Source organism: Prionailurus bengalensis, chromosome C2 (genome assembly GCF_016509475.1).
Source record: "Prionailurus bengalensis isolate Pbe53 chromosome C2, Fcat_Pben_1.1_paternal_pri, whole genome shotgun sequence".
Lineage (NCBI taxonomy): Eukaryota > Metazoa > Chordata > Mammalia > Carnivora > Felidae > Prionailurus > Prionailurus bengalensis.
In genome coordinates, this window is record NC_057350.1 from 46507913 (window position 1) to 46525697 (window position 17785).

Consider the following 17785-nt stretch of genomic DNA (forward strand, 5'->3'; position numbering starts at 1 on the left):
AACTATTCTGGAAAGTAGAAATGGAAGGAAAACTTCCAAACTCATTCTATGATGCCAGCATTATCCTGATTCCAAAGTGAGACAAAGACTTCACTAAAAAAGGGAATTACAGGCCAATATCCCTGATGAACATAGATGCAAAAATTCTCAGCAAAAATACTAGCAAACTGAGTCCAACAGATCATTAGAAGAATCACTCCCTACCAAGTGGGATTTATTCCTGGGTTAAAGGGGTGGTGGTTCATTATCGTGATCAATCAATATGATATACCACATTAATAAAAGAAAGGATAAGAATCATATGATCCTTTCAATAGCTGCAGAAAAAGCATTTGGCAAAGTACAGCATACAATCTTGATAAAAAAAAAACCCCAACAAAGTAACAATAGAGGGAACACACATCAACATCACAAAGTCCATAAATGAAAAACCCAAGCTAATATCATCCTTAATGGGGAAAAAACAGAGAGCTTTTCTTCTAAGGTCAGGAACACCCACTGTCACCACTGTTATTTAACATAGAAGTCCTAGCCTCAGCAATCAAAAACAGAGAAAAAGACAATAAGAAAACAAAAGAAAAAGAAATAAAAGGCATCTAAATCAGCAAGGAATAAGTCAAACTTTCACTCTTTTCAGAAGACATGATCCTCTATGCAGAAAACCCAAAATATTCCACCAAAAATTGCTAGAACTGACACACAAATTCATTAAGGTCACAGGATACAAAATCAACATACAATAATACAAGATACAAAAATACAATAATACAAGAAATCAATAATCAAGGTCACAGGATACAAAATCAACATACAGAAATCTGTTGAATTTCTATGCACCAATAATGAAGGAGCAGAAAGAGAAATCAAGGAATCAATCCCATTTACAATTGCACCAAAAACCGTAAGATACCTAGGAATAAGCCTAACTAAAGAGGTAAAAGATCTGTACTTTGGTAAACTATGGGACACTTATGAAAGAAACTGAAGAAGACACAAAGAAATGGAAAAACATTCCATCCTCCTGGATAGGAAGAACAAATATTGTGAAAATGTTTATGGCACCCAAACTAATATACATATTTAATGTACTCCCTATCAAAATACCACTAGCATTTTTCACAGAGGTAGAACAAACAGTCCTAAAATTTGTATGGAACCACAAACAACCCTGAATAGCCAAGGCAATCTTGAAAAAGCAAAGCAAAGCTGGAGACATCACAATTCCAGACTTCAAATTTAATGTCATGCTGGCTCGCCTTTGAACCATCTTTCTCAAATTAATTTTATATACAAGATAATACTCATGATGTAATATGTAAATAAACCTCTTCTTACTAGTTACCTTTTTTAAAAATTTTTTTTAATGTTTATTTATTTTTGAGACAGAGAGAGACAGAGGATGAACAGGGGAGGAGCAGAGAGAGAGGGAGACACAGAATCCAAAACAGGCTCCTGGCTCTGAGCTGTCAGCACAGAGCCCGATGCGGGGCTCGAACTCACAGACTGCGAGACCATGACCTGAGCTGAAGTCGGACGCTTAACCGACCAAGCCACCCAGGCGCCCCACTAGTTATCTTTTAAAACAGAGTTATTTGAGGTCCATAGCTGACAAATGAGTTATATTTCCCTCTTTTTCATATGAAGAAGTCACTAAATGTACATCTAGTGGTTCTAACAGCCATAGTTTTTCAGAGTACAGAGCCAATAAGACATATCAGTCTATAAGTGAAATATGTATATGTGAAGACATTTCTTATAAAATGTTGGCTCGTGTGAATATGAAGGCTGGGAAGTCCCATGATCTGCTATCTATAAGGTTTGAGACCCAGGAAAGATGATGCTCTAGTTCTAAAGCATGAGAATAGAAGAGTTGATGAAAGGTATAAATTCCATCAACTGTAGTTTGCATGAAGGTTGACAACTGTATTTGAGATTGGCTTCCAAAAGGAATCCAAACTTTGGCCTCAATAAAATCATATATGGTTGATTAGCTCAGAGAAGATCACACTAATTAAAGCAGTCAGCACATCAAAATTTATAGAGCAACTGAAGTTTGCATAAACCTGTTAGAAGTGTCACCTGTGGTAGAAACCTGTGGGTTTACAAGATGCCAAAAAATCCAGGTGAGTAATAGAAAACTGCTAGTGAATAACTTATATATTTACTTTTAATGATTATAATCTAGATAAGCAAAATAGCTGTGAGACTTAATTATTCACTTTAACAATGTTTTATTTCTCTCAACATATCTAAAATAACTTATAGGTATTGGTGAACTAAAATGTTAAATAATTTAAACTGCATTTAGAAATCACTTCATAACAGGGGCACCTGGATGGCTCAGCAGGTTGAGTGTCTGACTCTTGATTTTGGCTCAGGTCATGATTCCAGGGCTGTGTGATCAAGTCCCACATTGGGCTCCATGCTGAGCATGGAGCCTACCTAGGATTCTCTCTTTCTCCCCCTGCCCCTCACCTCTGCTCACGCACTCTCCCTTAAAAAAATCATTTCAGGGACACCTGGGTGGCTCAATCAGTTAAGTGTCTGACTCTTGGTCATGATCTCACCATTCGTGTGTTTCAGCCAGACATCAGGTGCCTTACTGACAGTGCAGAGCCCACTTGAGATTCTCTCCTTCCTTCTCTGTATGTCCCTCCCTCAGTCTCTCTCTCTTTCTCAAATAAGTAAATAATCTTAAAAAAATAATTTCATAACAATTCCTACATAAGAAATCTTCTGGTTACTCTGATTAAAACCTCCCTTATCTTTAATTGATCACACTTTCTGATAAAACTTTTAAAGTAAGTCACTTGCATATTACCTCTATCCTTTATCCAACTTCTGACAAGAATTTCATTGACTATTTATATACATGTAGGAGGAAATAGGCAGTAAGTGCTCCTTCATGCTCTTTCTAGTATTTATAGCTTAATAAGTACCCACACATAAACTGAATTTGAGTATCTTCAGTTTGTTAGTGATTTGGGATTGCATGGAAGAAGTTCTTTCAAATAAATGTACATTTAAAAACTGCAATTATTGGCTTTGGTTACTTACATCACTTGTATTACACTCCACTCTTTGGCTCAGTTTTATTCTGCTAAATAACTGGTGGCAAAAAAAAAATACTCTCAAGTAAAACCAAGAGGATTTCTAGAAAAAGTTCTAATCACTGTAATAACAAATGTAAAGGCACTTTTAAATATGAAAAGAACTTTCAGGCAGTGCTAGTGTATTTATGAACAGCACAAACTTTGTGAAGTAAAATTTAAAATGAAAATCTCTTGCATACACATATTCCATAGAAAATTAAACAAGGAAATTTGAATAAAACAAGTTTCCCCAAATTGACAACTTTATTATTATTTTTTAAGTTTATTTATTTATTTTGAGAGAGTGAGGTAGAGAGAGAATCTCAAGCAGGCTCTGCACTGTCAGCATAGAGTCCAATGTTGGGCTTGATCTCATGAACCATGAGATCATGACCTGAGCTGAAATCAAGAGTCAGATGTTTAACTGACAGTCATGCAGGAGCTTGAAAGCTGACAACTTTAAGTAAAACCAAGGTTAAGATAAATATGTATTCTGAGCTTTTCCCTTTTGTTGTCCATAAACTTTCTCTGATATATTCTGAATCCTTCTTTGTCTTTCCCACACTTATTCATCAACATGTCTATTATTCTCTGTGTATTACTCTTTGTACATCTTGTGATCTCCACCCACCCAAATTTCTCCTTCTACTGTCTTCTTCCTCTTTGTGATGACATCCTCTCTGCTTCTCCCACTTTTATTAAATGATATATAGGAAAAATATTTTGTATTTGTCTACCACAGCAGACATACAATAACTGTCCTCCACATTCCTGGAGGACTCAACTTTGTTCGCGGGTTCATTGTTGTGTAACTTGTTTCCCATTCACTTCTCATTATTCTCTGGCCTCCACTGCATCACATAACAGAAATGGCTCTCACTAAGCCACTGAAAATCTCTTAGTTTCCATGCTCCATCACATCTGTTCACTCCTTGTCCTACTAGAGCATTTATTTTAGTGACTGGTGCCATAACTTTCTTTGTCCTTCTTGAATATCTTCCTTTCCTTATGCTCATGGCACTCATCTGCCCTGTTTCCCTTCTCTTCTTGACCATTCTTCTCAGTATCGTTTCCCAGTCTCTGCCTATCTTTCATTGCTGTCAGTCAGAACTATTAGCTTCAACAAGAAATGGTGTTTTTGAATGGATTTTCTCTAACATAGAAATGTGAGGGAGATTGAAGGAACCAGCTTGAAAAAAATAGATAGCAAAGAAGGAAGGAAAGCAATCTGTAAACAGCCAAAATCATGTCCCAACACTGTATCCACGAGGGTTGTTGTCACACCGGCTGTATGGGAATGCCACTGTTCACACTGACAGGGTGGGTCATTGGTGTGGGTGCAGCATGTATTTGCTAGAATCTTCATTTTATTTTTTTTCTTGTTAAAATTTTTTTTTTTAATTTTTTTTTTCAACGTTTATTTATTTTTGGGACAGAGAGAGACAGAGCATGAACGGGGGAGGGGCAGAGAGAGAAGGAGACACAGAATCGGAAACAGGCTCCAGGCTCTGAGCCATCAGCCCAGAGCCTGACGCGGGGCTCGAACTCACGGACCGCGAGATCGTGACCTGGCTGAAGTCGGACGCCCAACCGACTGCGCCACCCAGGCGCCCCTCTTGTTAAAATTTTTTAATGTTTATTTACTCTTGAGAGAGAGACAGAGCACGAGAGGGGGAGGGGCAGAGAGAAAGGGAGACACAGAATCTGAATCAGGCTGCAGGCTCTGAGCTGCCAGCACAGAGGTGGACACAGGGTTCGAAGTCACGAACCACGAGATCATGACCTGGGATGAAGTCAGATACTTAACCAACTGAGCCACACAGGCACCTCTGGAAACTTCATTTTATAGCTTGGCTGCCTTAGCAACCCAAATTCTCTTTTGTCCTTGTCCCTTTTACTCCCGCACTCCAAATTCTAAACCAGTGTGGGGAAGTTAGATTTGCCAAACTTACATCAGGTGCCCTCACTCTAGTTGTTAGTGGCACAACTTTTGGCTCCTAGAGTGGGTGGTAGACTTTGCCTGTCACCAACATTATGTGGGAGAAAAGAGGATTGGACTGGCTTCTGAAAATGGCATACATCTTCAGTGCCACTTTACTATACTTTTGTCAGTTTAGTCCCTTGCCCTTCTCTTGACATTGGGTGTATTCTCTAATGGATAGATCATACGTATGTGTGCCTCCCCCTACTCCAATGATTTCCAAGTCATTATTTCCATTAAACTCTTGTAACTCATACTACAAAGTATATATCACCTAGATGTCCACAAACTGGCCACTGCCTTCTAGTTCTTAATCAGTTTTGAGGAAAATCTACCCAGTTACCCAGGTACTTCTTTATTCCTCACTGAAGACCCCTTCAGCTCCAATATATCACAGAGGGAGTAAGTGCCTCTACATTCCGAATTCTTCGGCATCCATGTCTTAATCTTCTTGTTAATTTCAATGTCAATTTGCTAGTGGACTAGCCAAGTCACATGTATGTAGATCACCGTGGAGCAAGTTTAAAATACAGATTATTAGCTTTAGTTCTTGACACACTAAATTAATTTCTACAGTAAAGTTTCAAATCTATATTTTACACAAAAGTTTCCCCAGACAATTCTGAAGTGTACTCTGATTTGAGAACAGCTAGACAGTAGTAACTTCTTCTTGCCTGGTATTTCTGAGCCCAGTTTCTCCTCCCTTCAGCCTATTTTTTTATACTACCATATATTCACTTTAAAAGAGAGCCTTAGAGTGCTATTCCTTCCTCTTGTTTTCAGTGCATGTTTATCCCCTGATAAATAATATTCAAGATCTTTCATAAGCTATTTAATTAACTCTACTAACCTGGCCCTTCAAGCTTCTTTCCCTTTCAAGACATTCAAGACACAGAATTTCTGTTTCATACTGAATCCTATACCATAAATTTAGCACATATGTATAATGTCTTCCATTTTCCAAAATCTGTTTATTGCTGCATTTTAATATTTAAATAATTGTACTATTTTCCTTAGCTCCAAAATAGATTCCACTAAATATCTAATAAAATTAAGAGGGGATTCTGATGTGCACAACTGTATCTCAAATCTCCTCCCCATATTTTCACATATAAATTCTTATTGACATTCAAAAAACTTACTCCATTTCATTTCAGGCAACACCCACTGAGGACATGGGAAAGGAAAATGCAACATTGCTGACAGAGTTAATTCTCACAGGACTTACATATGAACCACAGTGGCAAATCCCCCTATTCCTGGTGTTCTTGGTTATCTATCTTCTCACCATTGTGGGGAACCTTGGTCTGATTCCCCTCATATGGAATGAACCTCAGCTTCACATACCCATGTACTTTTTCCTTGGAAGTTTGGCATTTGTGGATGCTTGGATATTATCCACAGTGACCCCCAAGATGCTGGTCAACTTCTTTGCCAAGAGCAAAATGACATCTCTTCCTGAATGCATGATACAGTTTTTTTCCTTGGCAATCAGTATAACCACGGAATGTTTTCTGCTGGCAACAATGGCTTATGATCGATATGTGGCCATATGCAAACCATTACTTTATCCAGTGATTATGTCCAATACACTATGCATCCAGCTGTTAGTTTTGTCATTTTCAGGTGGCCTTCTTCATGCCATAATTCACAATGCTTTGTTATTCAGATTAACCTTCTGTGATTCCATCATAGTACATCACTTTTACTGTGACATTATACCATTGTTTAAGATTTCTTGTACTGACCCTTCTATTAATTTTCTGATGGTATTCATTTTTGCTGGGTCAATACAGATGTTCACCATTCTGATAGTTCTTGTCTCCTATACACTAGTACTGTTTACAATCTTAAAAAAGAAGTCACTACAAGGCATAAGAAAAGCCTTCTCCACCTGTGGATCCATCTCTTATTTGTCTCTTTGTACCATGGCTCTCTTATCTTAATGTATGTGCACCCTGTATCTGCACAATCAGATGATCAGGGTATGATGGTCTCTATTTTATGCTATCATATTTCCTTTCTTAAATCCAATTATCTATAGCTTGAGAAATAAGAAAGTCATAGATTCACTGAGAAAAATGTTAAAGAGAAATACTTAGAAGTCATAATAATATCTACTCTCCTTTCATTAAAATGACACAAAATTACAGATTAGATGTTATTAAGTGTTGATTAGCTATCAAAGTCTTTTGTAGGTATAATTGCATTAGCATTTTAATGACTAAGGTAGGCATACAATTTGCTTTCTTAAATATGTATGTCTATTATTCAAAAATAGAATTCTAACTGTTCATGTCATACTAAACTAAAGAGGAAAACAAATTATTTTACACATTTTTATATTTTCAATGTGGCTTCATAAATTCATTAAGCCCTGTAACAGTTTAACACTCTGAAAGGAATTTGAATATCATGTCTTTGACAGCCATTACAGTCATGCAGCCTGAAGACTCACATCACATTTACTCCACAGTAGAGTCACAGTTGCATATGAGTGAACAAAGCTCAAAACGTATGAGTCATCCAATTTCAGGACACCCATGCCCTTCCTCCCTCACCAGTGATTCTGTACACAGTCTACTGATACCACTGAGGTTCTCATGCTAAAACTACTCATATCTGTCATTTGTTACAGTCTTGTTTCTTTTCTTACATCCTGTTGATACTCTCTTACTTCCAAAACATTGCTGTCAGAGTATTCTTTATACACAGAAGTCTGATTAAATAATATCCTTCTTCAATAACTTCTAATGGATTGCCATTGCTACCAGATTATGTGTATATATGGCGGGCATGACTAGAACTTTCTATACACAGATGGACAGAGGGGAAGATGGCAGTTTAAGAGAATGCTGGACCACCTTGCTCTGCTGATCACTTACATTCCACCCACGTCTGCCTAAATAACCCAGAAAACTGCAAGAAGACTAGCAGAATGGACTCTCCAGAGCCAAGCGTAGACAAGAGGCCCATGGAAGAGGGTAGGAAGGGTGGAGAGGAGGTGCACACTAAACGGACTGATGGGAGGGAACCAGGGTGGTGGAGGGGCAGCCCGCTTGGCAAGGCAGAGCCCCTGAATCTGGCTTGCAAAAGCAGAGGGGCCAGATTGTGTGAGTTCTGACAGCCAGCAGGACTTAATATCTGGAATATTAAAAGTCAACAGCTCTGCTCTCAGAGAGAGGGGAGGGTGAGAGGACACCGGGAGGGAGAGTTGCTGAGCCCCAGAAGACACAGCTCAGCTCAGCAGGGAAACAAAGGCCCTGGAAAGTACTATTCTCCCCCAGCCAAAATTCTAAAGGGAACCAGTTCTCCATCACCAAACTTGCTTGCACCGCAAAAGGCCCAGTGTTGTGCTTCTGTGGATCCATCCCTCCGATGGGCCTGCCTCCCTCCTGGTGCTGCACGGCCCCTCCCCCAGGGGACCACCAACTGCAAAACGAGCTAAGCCTCCCCTCCTGCCCCTGTGCAACTTGAGGATCCACCCCGGCTAATACACCCTTGGCAAGAGCCTATCGAAGCAGCACCACAAGCCTGGCAGTGTGCAAATAGCCCAGACAGGGGCCACACCACTCCAGAGTGAGTCCTGCCCCTGGAAGAGGGGAAGATAAGGTACACACCAGTCTGACTGTGGCCCCAGCAGTGGGCTGGGGACAGACATTGGGTCTGACTGCAGCCCCACCGCCCAACACAAGTTACTCCGGACAGCACAGGGGAAGTGCCCTGCAGTTTGGAGCCACTGAAGGGACTACCCAAAATGACAAAATGGAAGAACTCTCCTCAAAAAAAACTCCAGGAAGTAGAAACAGCTAATGAATTGATCAAAAACGATTTAAGCAATATAATGGAACAAGAATTTAGAATAATAGTCATAAAATTAATCCATGGGCTTGAAAAAAGCATAGAGGACAGCAGAGAATCTATTCCTACAGAGATCAAGAGACTAGGAAACAGTCATGAGGAGCTAAAAAATGCTATAAATGAGGTGCAAAATAAAACGGAGGTGGCCATAGCACAGATTGAAGAGGCAGAAGAGAGAAGAGGTGAAGTAGAAGATAAAGTTATGGAAAAAGAGGAAGCTGAGAAAAAGAGAGATAAAAAAAATCCAGGGGTATGAGGGGAAAATTAGACAACTAAGTGATGCAATCAAACAGAACAATATCCGTATCATAGGAATTCCAGAAGAGGAAGAGAGAGAGAAAGTGGCTGAAGGTGTCCTTGAACAAATCATAGCTGAGAACTTCCCTGATCTGGGGAAGGAAAAAGGCATTGAAATCCAAGAGGCACAGAGAACTCCCTTCAGACATAACTTGAATCGATCTTCTACATGATATACCATAGTGAAATGAGCAAAATACAAGGATAAAGAGAAAATTCTGAAAGCGGCTAGGGATAAACAGGCTCTAACTTACAAAGGGAGACCCATAAGACTAGTGGCAGACCTATCTACTGAAACTTGGCAGGCCAGAAAGGAATGGCAGGAAATCTTCAATGTGATGAACAGAAAAAAATATGCAGCCAAGAATCCTTTATCCAGAAAGTCTGTTATTCAGAACAGGAGAGATAAAGGTTTTCCCAAACAAACAAAAACTGAAGGAATTCATCACCACTAAACCAGCCCTACAAGAGATCCTAAGGGGGATTCTGTGAGTGAAATGTTGCAAGGACATTATCAGAGACATCACTACAAGCATGAAACCTACAGACATAACAATGAATCTAAACGCATATCTTTCAATAATAACACCGAATATAAATGGACTAAATGCTCCAACCAAAATACATAGGGTATCAGAATGATAAAAAAACAAGACCCATCTATTGCTGTCTATAAGAGAATCATTTTAGACCTGAGGACACGTTCAGATAGAAAATCAGGGGATGGAGAACTATCTATCATGCTACTGGAAGTCAAAAAAAAGTTGGAGTAGCCATACTTATATCAGACAAACTAGACTTTAAATCAAAGGCTGTAACAAGAGATGAGGATGGGCATTATATAATAATTACAGGGTCAATACATCAGGAAGACCTAACAATTATAAATGTCTATGCACTGAATACAGAAGCCCCCAAATACAGAAAGCAATTAATCACAAACATAAGCAACCTTATTGATAAGAATGTGGTCATTGCAGGGGACTTTAATACTCCACTTACAGAAATGCACAGATCATCTATACACAGTATCAATAAAGAAACAAGGGCCCTGAATGATACATTGGATCAGATGGACTTGACAGATATATTTAGAACTCCACATCCCAAAGCCACAGAATATACTTTCTTCTCGAGTGCACATGGAACATTCTCCAAGATAGATCATATACTGGGCCACAAAACAGCCCTTCATAAGTATACAAGAATTGAAATCATACCATGCACACTTTCAGACCACAATGCTAGGAAACTTGAAATCAACCCACAGAGAAAAGTCTGGAAAACCTCCAAAAGCATGGAGGTTAAAGAACACACTACTAAAGAATGAATGGTCAACCAGGCAATTAGAGAAGAAATTAAAATATATGGAAACAAATGAAAATGAAAATACAATCCAAATGCTTTGGGATGCAGCGAAGGCAGTCCTGAGAGGAAAATTCATTGCAATCCAGGCTTATCTCAAGAAACAAGAAAAATCCCAAATACAAAATCTAACAGCACATCTAAAGGAACTAGAAGCAGAACAGCAAAGACACCCCAAACCCAGCAGAAGAAGAGAAATAATAAAGATCACAGCAGAAATAAACAATATAGAATCTAAAAAAACTGTAGAGCAGATCAATGAAACCAAGAGTTGGTTTTTTGAAAAAATAAACAAAATTGATAAACCTCTAGCCAGGCTTCTCAAAAAGAAAAGGGAGAGGACCCAAATAGGTAAAATCATGAGTGAAAATGAAATTATTACAACCAATCCCTCAGAAATATAATTATCAGGAAATACTATAAAAAATTATATGCCAACAAATTGGACAACCTGAAGAAATGGACAAATTCCTAAGCACCCACACACTTCCAAAACTGAAACAGAAAGAAATAGAAAACTTGAACAGACCCATAACCAGTGAAGAAATTGAATCAGTTATCAAAAATCTCCCAACAAGGGGCGCCTGGGTGGCGCAGTCGGTTAAGCGTCCGACTTCAGCCAGGTCACGATCTCGCGGTCCGCGAGTTCGAGCCCCGCGTCGGGCTCTGGGCTGATGGCTCAGAGCCTGGAGCCTGGTTCCGATTCTGTGTCTCCCTCTCTCTCTGCCCCTCCCCGGTTCATGCTCTGGCTCTCTCTGTCCCAAAAATAAATAAACGTTGAAAAAAAAATTAAAAAAAAAATCTCCCAACAAGTAAGAGTCCAGGACCAGATCGCTTCCCTGGGGAATTCTACCAGACATTTACAGCAGAGATAATACCTAGCCTTCTCAACCGTTCCAAAAAAAATAGAAAGGGAAGGAAAACTTCCAGACTCATTCTATGAAGCCAGCATTACTTTGATTCCTAAACCAGACAGAGACCCAGCAAAAAAAAAAAAAAAAAAGAGAGAGAGAGAGAGAGAGAACTACAGGTCAATATCCCTGATGAATATGGATGCAAAAATTCTCAATAAGAGACTAGCAAAGTGAATTCAACAGCATATAAAAGGAATTATTCACCATGATCCAGTGGGATTCATTTCTGGGATGCAGGGTTGGTTCTACATTCACAAATCAATGTGATACATCACAATAAAATAAAACAAAAGAAAAAGCATTTGACAAAATTCAACATCCTTCCTTAATAAAAACCCTCAAGGAAGTCACGATAGAAGGAACATACTTAAACATCACAAAAGCCATTTATGAAAAGCCCACAGCTAATATCATCCTCAATGGGGAAAAACTGAGAGCTTTCCCTCTGAGATCAGGAACATGACAGGGATGTCCACTCTCACCACTGTTGTTTAACATAGTCTTCGAAGTTCTAGCATCAGCAATCAGACAACAAAAGGAAATCAAAGGCATCAAAATTGGCAAAGATGAAGTCAAGCTTTCACTTTTTATAGATGACATGATATTATACAAGGAAAACCTGACAGACTCCACCAAAGAGTGTAGAACTGATACATGAATTCTACTAGAATTCTACTAGAACTGATACATGAATTCAGCAAAGTCGTGGGATACAAAATCAATGTACAGAAATCAGTTGCATTCTTGTACAGTAATAATGAAGCAACAAAAAGACAAGAAACTGATCACATTCACAATTGCACCAAGAAGCATAAAATACCTAGGAATAAATCTAATCAAAGATGTACAAGATCTGTATGCTGAAAACTATAGAAAGCTTATGAAGGAAACTGAAGAAGATATAAAGAAATGGAAAAACATTCCATGCTCATTGATTGGAAGAATATTGTTAAAATGTTAATACTACCCAAAGCTATCTGCACATTCAATGCAATCCCAATCAAAATTGCACAAGCATTCTTCTTGAAGCTAGAATAAGCAATCCTAAAATTTGTATGGAACCACAAAAGACCCCTAATAGCCAAAGTAATATTGAAGAAGAAGACCAAAGTGGGAGGCATCATAATCCCAGACTTTAGCCTCTACTACAAAGCTATGATCATGAAGACAGCATGGTATTGGCACAAAACAGATGCATAGACCAATGGAATAGAATTGAGACTCCAGAATTGGACCCACAAAAGTATGGCTAACTAATCTTTGACAAAGCAGGAAGGAGTATCCAATGGAAAAAAGACAGTCTCTTTAACAAATGGTGTTGGGAGAACTGGACAGCAACATGCAGAAGATTGAAACTAGACCACTTTCTCACAAAATAACTCAAAAATAAACTCAAAATCGATAAAGGACCTGAATGTGAGACAGGAAACCATCAAAACCCTAGAGGAGAAAGCATGAAAAGACCTCTCTGACCTCAGCCATAGCAATCTCTTACTCGACACATCCCCAAAGGCAAGGGAATTAAAAGCAAAAATGAACTACTGGGACCTTATGAAGATAAAAAGCTTGTGTACAGCAAAGGAAACAACCAACAAAACTAAAAGGCAACCAATGGAATGGGAAAAGATATTTGCAAATGACATATCGGACAAAGGGCTAGTATTCAAAATCTATAAAGAATTCACCAAACTCCACACCTGAAAAACAAATAATCCAGTGAAGAAATGGGCAGAAAACATGAATAGACACTTCTCTAAAGAAGACATCCAGATGGCCAACAGGCACATGAAAAGATGCTCAACGTCGCTCCTCATCAGGGAAATACACATCAAAACCACACTCAGATACCACCTCACGCCAGTCAGAGTAGCTAAAATGAACAAATCAGGAGACTATAGATGCTGGAGAGGATGTGGAGAAACGGGAACCCTCTTGCACTGTTGGTGGGAATGCAAATTGGTGCAGCCACTCTGGAAAACAGTGTGAAGGTTCCTCAAAAAATTAAAAATAGACCTATCCTATGACCCAGCAATAGCACTGCTAGGAATTTACCCAAGGGATACAGGAATGCTGATGCATAAGGGCACTTTTACCCCAATGTTTATAGCAGCACTTTCAACAATAGCCAAATTATGGAAAGAGCCTGAATGTCCATCAACTGATGAATTAATAAAGAAATTGTGGTTTATATACACAATGGAATATTACGTGGCAATGAGAAAGAATGAAATACGGCCTTTTGTAGTAACGTGGATGGAACTGGAGAGTGTTATGCTACGTGAAATAAGAGAAAGACAGATACCATACGTTTTCACTCTTATGTGGATCCTGAGAAACTTAACAGAAGACCATGGGGGAGGGGAAGGAAAAAAAAACAAGGTTAGAGAGGGAGGGAGCCAAAACATAAGAACTTAAAAACTGAGAACAAACTGAGGGTTGATGGGGGGTGGGAGGGAGGGGAGGTTGGGTTTTGGGTATTGAGGAGGGCACTTGTTGGGATAAGCATTGGGTGTTGTATGGAAACCAATTTGATAATAAATTTCATATTAAAAAATAAATAAACATTAAATAAATAAATACAGAATATGAATTTCAAAAGAAGCGAACTCTCTATACACATATCCATGTTTATTTCTTCTTTATATGTATATATTACATGATATGTAAACACATGTAAATCTATTTATCTTTATTGTTCAGATTACATATTTGCTATGTGTTGATCAACATTCAAAAATTTTAGCAGTTATATATGACCTAACATTAATGACCTCAGATGGGAATAAAAATAAACATCTTAAATGTATGTGTATGTGTGTGTATGCGTGTGTGTGTGTATATATATCCCTGCAGTATCTCACAATGGCATTATTTAAGGTCCATCCCAAGAAAATCTTGATTTATCTCTGCATTCTCTTCCTCCACAATTCTTATAGACTCAGTGTTATCACCAAAATGAGTTACTGAAAACCTGTGAACACCTTCTCAGGTACACGGTTTTGTTTATATGGTCTCTCCACAAAGAATGCTTCCACAAGTGCACCCATCTTCATTACAACTGAAATGGCGCCCTTTCTTCAAAGATTTTTATGATGCATTTCCTAATTACCTTGAAAAGGTAGAAATGCTCACTCATTTGAAACACTTTATTTTATTTATTTTGGGGGTCACAAATGGCCTTTATTAGTACTTATTTTTGACCCATAAATTTTTTTAGATCATAATTCAATAGTCCTAGTACTCTTCCAATCTTTTGCAGTGTTAGCACAGTGGCTGACACACATGAGGTCCTAAATAAGTACTTAGGAAATATATATACATTTGAAATGAATCCATCAGCACAAACACTTCAAATGAAGTGAGAGTGCATCACTCATTTTCAATCCTGTAATGAGCCCCAAGAGATTACTGGGTCTGGGGTGTCTGCTGCAGGCCAGCTCACCTTCCTGTTTCTTTCAAGACAATCACAAGTATCATACACCTAAAGCAAATTATTCTTATATGGCACAATACCAGAAAAAAGCCCTTTAATTAGATGTTTGTTTAAAGATACAAAACACATAAGTATTTAAAAAATACTACTATGTATTTCTGGAGGTGCAGGTCACAAGATTAGACCAAGTCATCTGTCCTCTATTTTTTCCTCCCTTAGGGATACCCTCAAGGGCCAGGAAAGGGACTGAATACATTAGAGTCTAGACACTGATTTTCTCTGAAAATCCATGTTATTGCATAGGTCTGTACTTTGTTAATTTTTTTTACTTTTTATTTAAATTTTAGTTAACATAGAGTGCAATATTGGTTTCAGGAGTAGAATTCAGTGATTCATCACTTACATGCAACGCCCACCGCTCATCACAAAAAGTGTCCTCTTTAATACCCATCACCCATCTATCCCATTCACCCCCCCACCGTCCTCCATAAACCCTCAGTTTGTTCTCTATCATTAAGTCTCTTGTTGTTTGTTTACCTCTCTTCTTTTTTACACCCTTTCCATATGTTCATCTGTTTTGTTCATTAAAATCCACATATGAGTGAAGTCATATGGTATTTGTCTTTCTGTCATTGGCTTACTTCCTTTAGCATAATACATTCTAGCTCATACACATCATTGCAAATGGCAAGATTTCATTCTACCTGATGGCCAAGTAATATTCCATCGTGTGTGTAAGTGTGTGTGTGTGTGTGCGCGTGTGCATGTGTGTGTGTGTGTGCGTGTGTGTGTGCGTGTGTGTGTGTATATATATATATATATATATATATATATATACACACACTTATTTATCCATTCATCAGTTAATGGACATTTGATTTGGACTCTCCATAGTTTGGTTATTGTTGATAATGCTGCACATCATGGTGCATGTACCCTTTTGAACCTGTATTTTTGTATCCTTTGGGTAAATACCTACTAGTACAATTCCTGAGTCATTGGCTACTTCTATTTTTAACTTTTTGAGGAGTCTCCATACTGTTCTCCAGACTGGCTGCACCACTCTGCATTCCCATCAAAAGTGCAAGAGAGTCCCCCTTTCTCTGCATCCTCACCAACACCTGTTGTTTTTTGCATTGTTAATTTTAACCATTCTGACAGATGTGAGGTGGTATCTCATTATGGTTTTGGTTTGTATTTCCCTAATGATAAGTGATGTTCAGCATCTTTTCATGTGTCTCTTAGCCATCTGGATGTCTTCAGGGAAAAAATGACTATTCATGTCTTCCACCCATTTTTTAATATGGTCATTTGTTTTTGGGGTGTTGAGTTTGATAAGTTCTTTACAGATTTTGGATACTAACCCTTTATCAGATAAGTTATTTGGAAATATCTTTTCCCATTCCATACCCTGTCTTTTAGTTTTGTTAATTGTTTCTTTTGCTCTGCTAAAGGTTTTTATCTTAGTCCCAATAGTTCATTTATGCTTTTGTTTCCCTTGCCTTCAGCAACGAGTCTAGTAAGTTGCTATAGACAAAGTCAAAGGGGTTGCTGCCTATGTCCTCCTCTAGGATTTGGTGGTTTCCTGTTTCACAGTTAGGTCTTTCATCCATTTGGAATTTATTTTTGTGTATGGTGTAAGAAAATGGTCCAGTTTCATACTTCTGCATGTTGTTGTCCAGTTTCCCCAACAGCATTTGTTTAAGAGACTGTCTTTTGTCCATTGGCTATTCTTTCCTGTTTTGTCAAAGATTAGTTCACTATATAGTAGTGGTTCCATTTCTAGGTTTTGTTTTCTGTTCCATTGATCTATCTGTCTGTTTCTGTGTCAGTGCCATATTGTCATGATGACAATAGCTTTGTAATATAGCTTGAAATCTGGAATCATGATGCCTCCAAATCTGTTGTTCTTTTTCAGAAGTGCTTTGGCTATGTGGGGTCTTTTGTGGTTTCATACAAATTTTTGGATTGGTTTTTCTAGTTCTGTGAAAAATGCTGGTGGTATTTTGAAAAGGAATGCATTACATGTGCAGATGCTTTGGGTAGTATAGACATATTAACAATATTTGTTCTTCCAATCCATGAGTATGGAATGTTTTTCGACTTCTTGTGTCCTCTTCAATTCCTTTCATAAGTTTTCTATAGTTTTCAGAGCATATATCTTTTATCGCTTTAGTTTTATTCCTAGGGGTTTTACTATTTTTGGTACAATCGCCAAATGGGACTGATTCTTTGATTCTTTTTCTGCCGCTTCACTACTGGTGTATAGAAATACAACGATTTCTGCATGTTTATTTTACATTCTGCGACTTTGATGAATTCATGTAATAGTTCTAGAAATTGTTTCGTGGAGTCTTCTGAATTTTTTACATAGAATATCATGTCATTTGCAAACAGTGAAAGTCTGAATTCTTCCTTGCTGATTTGGATGTTTTTTTCTTTCTTTTTGTTCTCTGATAGCTGAGGCTAGGACTTCCAATACTATGTTAAATAGTAATGGTGAGAGTGGACATCCTTGCCTTTTTCCTGACCATATGGGAAAGGCTCTCAGTTTTTCCCCATTGAGGATGATATTAGCTGTGGATCTTTCTTAGATGACCTTTGTGAAGCTGAGGTATGTTCCCTCTAAACCTACTTTGTTGAGGGCTTTTATTAAGGATTGATGCTGTATTTTGCCAAATGCTTTTTCAGCATCTATTGAGAGAATCGTCCACTGCTCCTTCCACCCTGACTCCCTTATGACACCGGTGTTCCTGGCTCCAGCATCTCTCCCTCCCTCCCTCCATCTCTCTCTCCCCCCATCCAGACCTTCACCCAGATCTGGTCCCTCCCATCTCTCCAG

The 17785-nt window shown here is 38.4% G+C and overlaps 1 pseudogene; it reads left to right on the forward strand.

Annotated features, from left to right (window-relative positions):
* The first annotated feature begins 6245 nt into the window (after positions 1-6245).
* LOC122492351 lies at positions 6246-7175 on the forward strand (annotated as a pseudogene).
* Positions 7176-17785: the final 10610 nt, after the last annotated feature.